Below are 6,473 nucleotides of genomic sequence, written 5' to 3' on the forward strand. Positions count from 1 at the left end.
TGATGGCTCGTTCCTTCTCTCCTTTCCATGCTTGAGTTACCTTCGCTGTCTCCCTTTATCCCAAACCTATGTGATGAGCACATGTCCCTGAGGGCTCATCAGCACAGAGTTTCACATTCTCTGCAACACATATTGTCTGGATAGATGAACAAACAAGGAATTCTGGCGGGAGAGGGAGTTATTCTGCCTTAGGGGGAGAGGGAGCTGGTAGTGGGATATTTCAGGATCTCCTGGGGCTTTGTTGGCATCCCGTCCGGCTTTGTTAACGGCTCCAGTTGGGAATTAGGGGATATTCGAGGGGAATCCTATGCTGCGGGTGGGGTGGGATAGACTTGGCAGTAAAGTGTAAGTAAAATGTGCATTTGATTTGTGTTGAGTGTACAGGGTTGTTATAGTTTTATGGTTTGCATCAGGATTTTCTTTTTTTTCTTTCATTGTGAAATATGCTTTTCATTCCAGTAGTATTTCAGTTTTAAGAATATTGTTCCGTGCTGAATACTGATGTACCCATAAGGCTAAGAAAAAGATGTTCATAAATGCCCCTGCATTGTCTGAACTTCAACCTGTAACTCTGAGTCTGAATATACAGTGTGTCGCCGTGATCTTTTTCAACTGTTTCATATATATTCCGTTTTTAGTACATACATTTTTCTTCAAAGAGATTTTAACACAGTGATATCTAGTGGTTTCTACTGCCAAATTGATATTTCTTTTAAGCTTTTTAAAAGTGAGAGACACAATATCCATCCTCTCAACATAGATTAATCCCTCCATTGTCCCCTGGATCTCCTAAATGAGTCTGCCTGTAACATCTCCAACGGGGAGGTAGCAAAAAGGCATCCCAAGTCACCTCATCTGGCACATCTACGACATGATTGTTTTTTATCCACAATTGTATTATTTTCAGTCACCGCCCAAAGCTTGTGATCATACAGTGGAACATGGTTGCTTAACACGGTTGCTCAACCTTCTCTCTCTGTGAGCTGGTAGAGTAGGTTGTCCACCGATCGTCAGATTGGTGGTTCAATCATTTGTCGTGGAGCAAGACTCAAACCTCGTTTTCATATCAATATGCCCAGTGCTTTGCATGGTAGCTGCCATATGTACGTGTACGTGGGAATGAGTGATGAAAGTCAAACTGTAATTCGCTATATGAATGCAGTTCAGACTATAGTCTCCACTTTGCAACCAGATTACATCCAAAACTTGTAAAATGTAGTCTGGCTATACAAAGAGGACCATTACCATTTAAAAAGTTGATAAAAGGTTCAATAATACGACTGATTCAATCACAACCAACTCAGTTTGATATAATTATCCTGGCATTGGGCCCAAGAAGTTTTCATGTCTAAAGCCCGTGCGACTCAGTCACCGCATCCTTTAGAGAGCTGTAGACATACAGCGTTGACACACCTTGGCCTGAGTGTGCTGCCTCTGCAGCGTCTGTCATTTGTGATGCAGCGGACCTCTCGGCCTCTCGGCCTCTCAGCTGCTCCCCGCGCTCTGCGCCTCCTCGGCTGGTGAATAGACAGCAGCTACATTAAGCTCCTCGGCCCCACAGCACTTTCACCTGCAGAGTAAAGGCTGCCCGGATAATACGGGATCACCTTGCACCGCCTGCAGCTCCACTGAACACACGGCCAACAGATGAGCTGCTCCCTGACAGACAGAGTGCGTGTGTGAAGGTAGTGTCTGGTGGGGCGTGTGTGTGCATGTGTGAGTACATTTCATGGTTATATATCAAAGTGCCAGCTTGATCTGAGGACACCGTTGTCCTCATGGATAGAGTCCAGTGTCCTTTTCACTGTTGTTCAGAGGAATTTTCCCATTAAGGAACCTGCTCAACTGCTCTAAATTACTTCACAGACTAAGCTGCCCTTGTCCTCACTTTAATCTAGCCTTTAAAGTCTCTAATCATTATTATGGCACTCCCAGGCTCAATGAAGGCAATAGAAACATAAAGCCTCTCTCAGCAAGATAGCACAACACTCTAGAACAGCTTCCACTATGGCTTTTGTAGGGTTTTGGATTACAGATTCATTTTTTGCTGGACGTGTGGTCAAATTCATCCCTGGGAAAAGCCCTCAGTATTCCCTCCTTTCATCTCAGTCTCATTTTCCGGGTATCTAATGGTCATAATCGAGGCGGCCATGCTGGGTGTGTGTTTGAAGGAGCGGTCAAGGAGCCCCTAATCCCCTCACAGACAGTTTGTAGTGGTGGCCCCCAATACAAGGGCTGATTTTGTTGCCCAACATTGTGATGTGGATTTGAGTTTTGGGTCTTATTAATACACACACACACACACACACACACACACACACACACACACACACACACACACACACACACATATAGTTATTCACAAAGGCACACAAACTCTAGTGGGAATCCTGGGATTCCTGGCAGACGGTCATTTCAATGCAGTAATAAATTCATAGAAACAAAAACTCAGCAAGAATGACGGGTGACATTTTCAGACTAGTTTCAATAAAGCTTAGTTCAACAATCAACTAAGGTCTGTTGTAGAAATGTATTCATTAGGTATATTTTTCCAATACTGGCAAGGACATCAAAATTCAAGAACCAATAAAAGTACTTACTTACTCACAGAGGCAACTAAATGGGCTTTATATAATAAAGTAAAAAAATTCAAGACACAGGTTAGAGTAATAAAAGAGCATAACACTTATGTTTGCATAAAGATACTAATAGTAATATTTCAGCAAGAGCCACGGAAAGTAAAAGAAGCATGTTGTTATACATGATTATAAAGTAATTTAACTTCATGTGTACGGATATATAGCTGATGTGAAACACTCAACATACTTGATGTTGGCGTCTAATCCTGCAACTCTAACTTTTCACTTCAATTAATTGCATCTTCTGTGGTGGAATTTAACAGTACATTCACTCAAGTTAAAATACGTATGTCTTTTTACTTAAGTATCATTTTGAGTATGAAAATAACTTTATACTGTGGTATTACTACTTTTACTGAAGTAAAGAATATCAATACTTGTCCGCTGCCTATGACAAACCTGTAATGACAGTGATGAAATGTTTCAGGCAAATGATCCTGCATTACCAACAACAGCTCAATAACAAACACCACAGTTATGCACTCCTCTTAGATCAACAGAGGCCGTGGCTCTTCAGCTGCTCAGCAGATTACTGAAGTCAAGTGTGGTATAGTTCTCTGCCCCAATGCCCACTCCTCTCCCAGCGAGAGAGACGCACAAAACAGGAGTGAAGATGCTCTCTCAAGCGGCCGGTCGGACCCTCACTGCCAAATGCCGGGGCCCCTCTTCAGACAGCAGGATGTCTGCCTCCAATCCTCCCCCCCAGTGATCAAGTTCACCCTCTCAATGAGCACCTGGCCACTCGGCTGGACGGCCCGTCACTCACAGGGGGAGAAACAAGAGAGAAGGCTTGTGGGTATTGTGTCCGCAAAAAGAGGAGAGGAGAGGAGAGGAGAGGAGAGGAGAGGAGAGGAGAGGAGCAAACATTATGAGTATTTACGTAGATAAAGTGGATGAACAGACACAGCATTTCTAAATGAAACGTTCACGACGAGTGTTATCCTTTTGCTCCTCCAACAAAGCCTCCTTTAACCTTTTTTAGAGAATTTTTGAGACCAGAGATGAACCTGTGGAACCCTCTAAGGTGGGCTCTCCAGCTGGGTAACTCCTACACCCCAACAGCCCCCTCGTCCTTTCTCAGCTTCCCATGTTTTCCCACTTCCCGTGTCACCATGTCCGCCCGTCCCGTGGGGCTGCAGGTTTCTGCTCCAGCAGCCTAGGACAAGGCCACCATTAACTGCAGGGCTGTGCAGAGGGCACGTGGGACAAAAGGCCAAACACGCTGTCCCTGCCCTCAGACAAGGCCTGAAACAAATGTTACAGGGCTGGCGCAGAAGGGAATCATCCGTCCGTTGTCACTGAATACATTTACCTACCTCAGAGCCCTTTCAGCCCCGTGCTTTGTTTTAGCCCTGGAAGAAGGGAGGGCGTGAATGGAAGGGCGGGAGGAGGTGGGCACTGGGGGGGATGTCAGTGTGTGTGTGTGTGTGTGTGTAATGAGACAAAAATGCAAGGAGGGAGGAAGGGAAGTGAACGAATGAAATAAACGAAAGAGTCTCCAGGTTTCCACAGTGACCGACTGAGCTCTGAAAACACCACAGCGTTTGTGAGGGATGGGAGGAGTGTGTGTGTGTGTGTGTGTGTGTGTGTGTGTGTGTGTGTGTGTGTGTGTGTGTGTGTGTGTGCGTGAGTGTGTGTGTGTGTGTTTGTGTGTGTGTGTGTGTGTCCTCCCCCACAAGGACGCCAGGAGGTCTTGTTGATTGTTGTGTTTTGTTTTTCTTTTGGCATCCAGATCGCTTTTTCTACTCCTTTGTCTCTGCTATCCTTCCTGGGGTCTTTTTGGTCTAATTGGAGACCTGGAGAGCAAAGTAAACTCCAGACAAGACATTCTCTAAGCTCCTTGACTCCAGTTTGGTCAAATAATTAACAGCAAGAGAGAAGCATTCGGTCAACAAGAGTGAAAGTCACAGAGTCAGGTCTTCGGGGCTTGCTGTTGTCTCTCTTAAAGTGTTTGACTTGAGTTTGGATTAAAAATACAACAGGAAGAACTGAAGTGCTCCAGAAGATAATCAAGTATTAGCTACACATTCAAAGCTTTGCGAGGTTTGACTTGGTTTTAAGAGGCTTCTAGATTTTAAATGGTTAAACAAAGATGCCAGAGCAAAGTAGGACCAGTGGCATCTATAAAAAAATATTTTAGGCATTCAAATAAATAAAAAACTTAATCGATTGAGCTGTGGATATTATTCAAAATACATTTTATGCAAAGTCATAACTATAGCTCAAGCAGATATTTTCTAGGACAGCTGATAATTATTATCATGATTAATATTCTGATAATTCTCTCAATAAATCAATTCATCATTTTGTTTCTAAATGTTAGAAAGTATTATTTAAAACAGTCCTGTTTTTCTTGTTTTTCATTTTCTTCTTTTTTCTATTTATTTATTTTAATCTTATTTTTTGTCATTTCCAATGTTTTGTCGCGTTCTTTGTTACTGGAAAAAAAAAATCTATAAATAAAAAAATTGGGGCAAAAAACCCAAAAAAAACAGTCCTGTTAGTTTCCTGAATCCCAGTGTGACATCAAGGTGAACTAATCATTTTATCAATTAAGACATTTAAAAAAAGGTGTTTCTGTCCAATTAGTACTACAGTACATTACTATTTAAATAAAGCGAGAAAGTCCACTGAGTGCACACCTCCCTACAATAACAATATAAAAAATAAAACGTATCCCCTGTCCCAACAGAAAGTAATTAGTGTGTCATTTTCTCCCATAATCCCTTCGGCTAATCTCCTACAATCCACTGGGTTTGATTCAGTCATCTTTTCTCTCATATTCTAATCCATTTTGCCTTTGAGTTTTTGTGTGGGTCGCAGCGCGCCGCCCTGCTCACAAAGAGCAGTCACTGAGCTATGACATTAAAGGTATTGTTGAGCAGTCCTCGGCCCAGCAACCCCCTTATATGGGCTCACTGTGCAAGGAAGTGCGTGTTTTCATCCCTGTTGTCATGGGGATGAACACACACAAGCACAAAACCGCCTCCCCCTTCATCAGTCTCCCCTCGTACTGATTTTAACTGACGTAAATTAATTTGTTGGTGCGGGAAATGCGGGTTCGGCTCCCACCATGTAGCTGCTTTCAGCACCTGAACTCTAAAATATGAACCAGGAAAATCTGTGTTTGTAATATAAGGGTGGTGCACGGTGAAATATGTTTCACGAAGGTATGGCCTGGGGACATAAGGAAGGTCTTATGTATAACTCAGGCTGTGCCACTGCAACCTACCAACGCTATTCATCAGTGCTTTCAAGGGAGTCGCAGAAAAGAGATGAGAAACAGAGCTGACGGCAGCGTAGGATTAAACATGACCTCGGGAAATTACCAGCTGTAACGACACATACACATACTGTATATTATCATCTGTACACATGCATGAGTGGGTACACCCACTCATGCATGTGTGCAAATAAATGGCAAAATGTAAAGATACAGCGTACACTTGTACACACTACCATATGTGTTTATATAGTTTTTAACTTGTAACCATTAGGTGAAAAGATGTACTCTGTCTATACATCTTACTTTCCTCTCTCAATATAGAGGTATAACAGTTTAAATACAGTATTCTTGTATAATCTGTCAGTTGGGATGAAAAACAATTCACAAGTTTGACATTATACTGATTAGCTGATATTTTAATTTGAACAAAGATATAGTATATAGTATAGTCTGTGTTTACCACCACTGTACTGAAGTATATTTTATCTATACTTCACTGTGAGAAACCTGCAATGAAGCTGCTAACCAACTTTAAAATATTTTAGTGAGAGCGTTACTGTGGAGGAAGAAGTACGAGGATCCCTTACATGAGTGAAATCTATCACACC

This window comes from Cyclopterus lumpus, chromosome 4, assembly GCF_009769545.1.
Source record: "Cyclopterus lumpus isolate fCycLum1 chromosome 4, fCycLum1.pri, whole genome shotgun sequence".
In the NCBI taxonomy this organism is placed as follows: domain Eukaryota; kingdom Metazoa; phylum Chordata; class Actinopteri; order Perciformes; family Cyclopteridae; genus Cyclopterus; species Cyclopterus lumpus.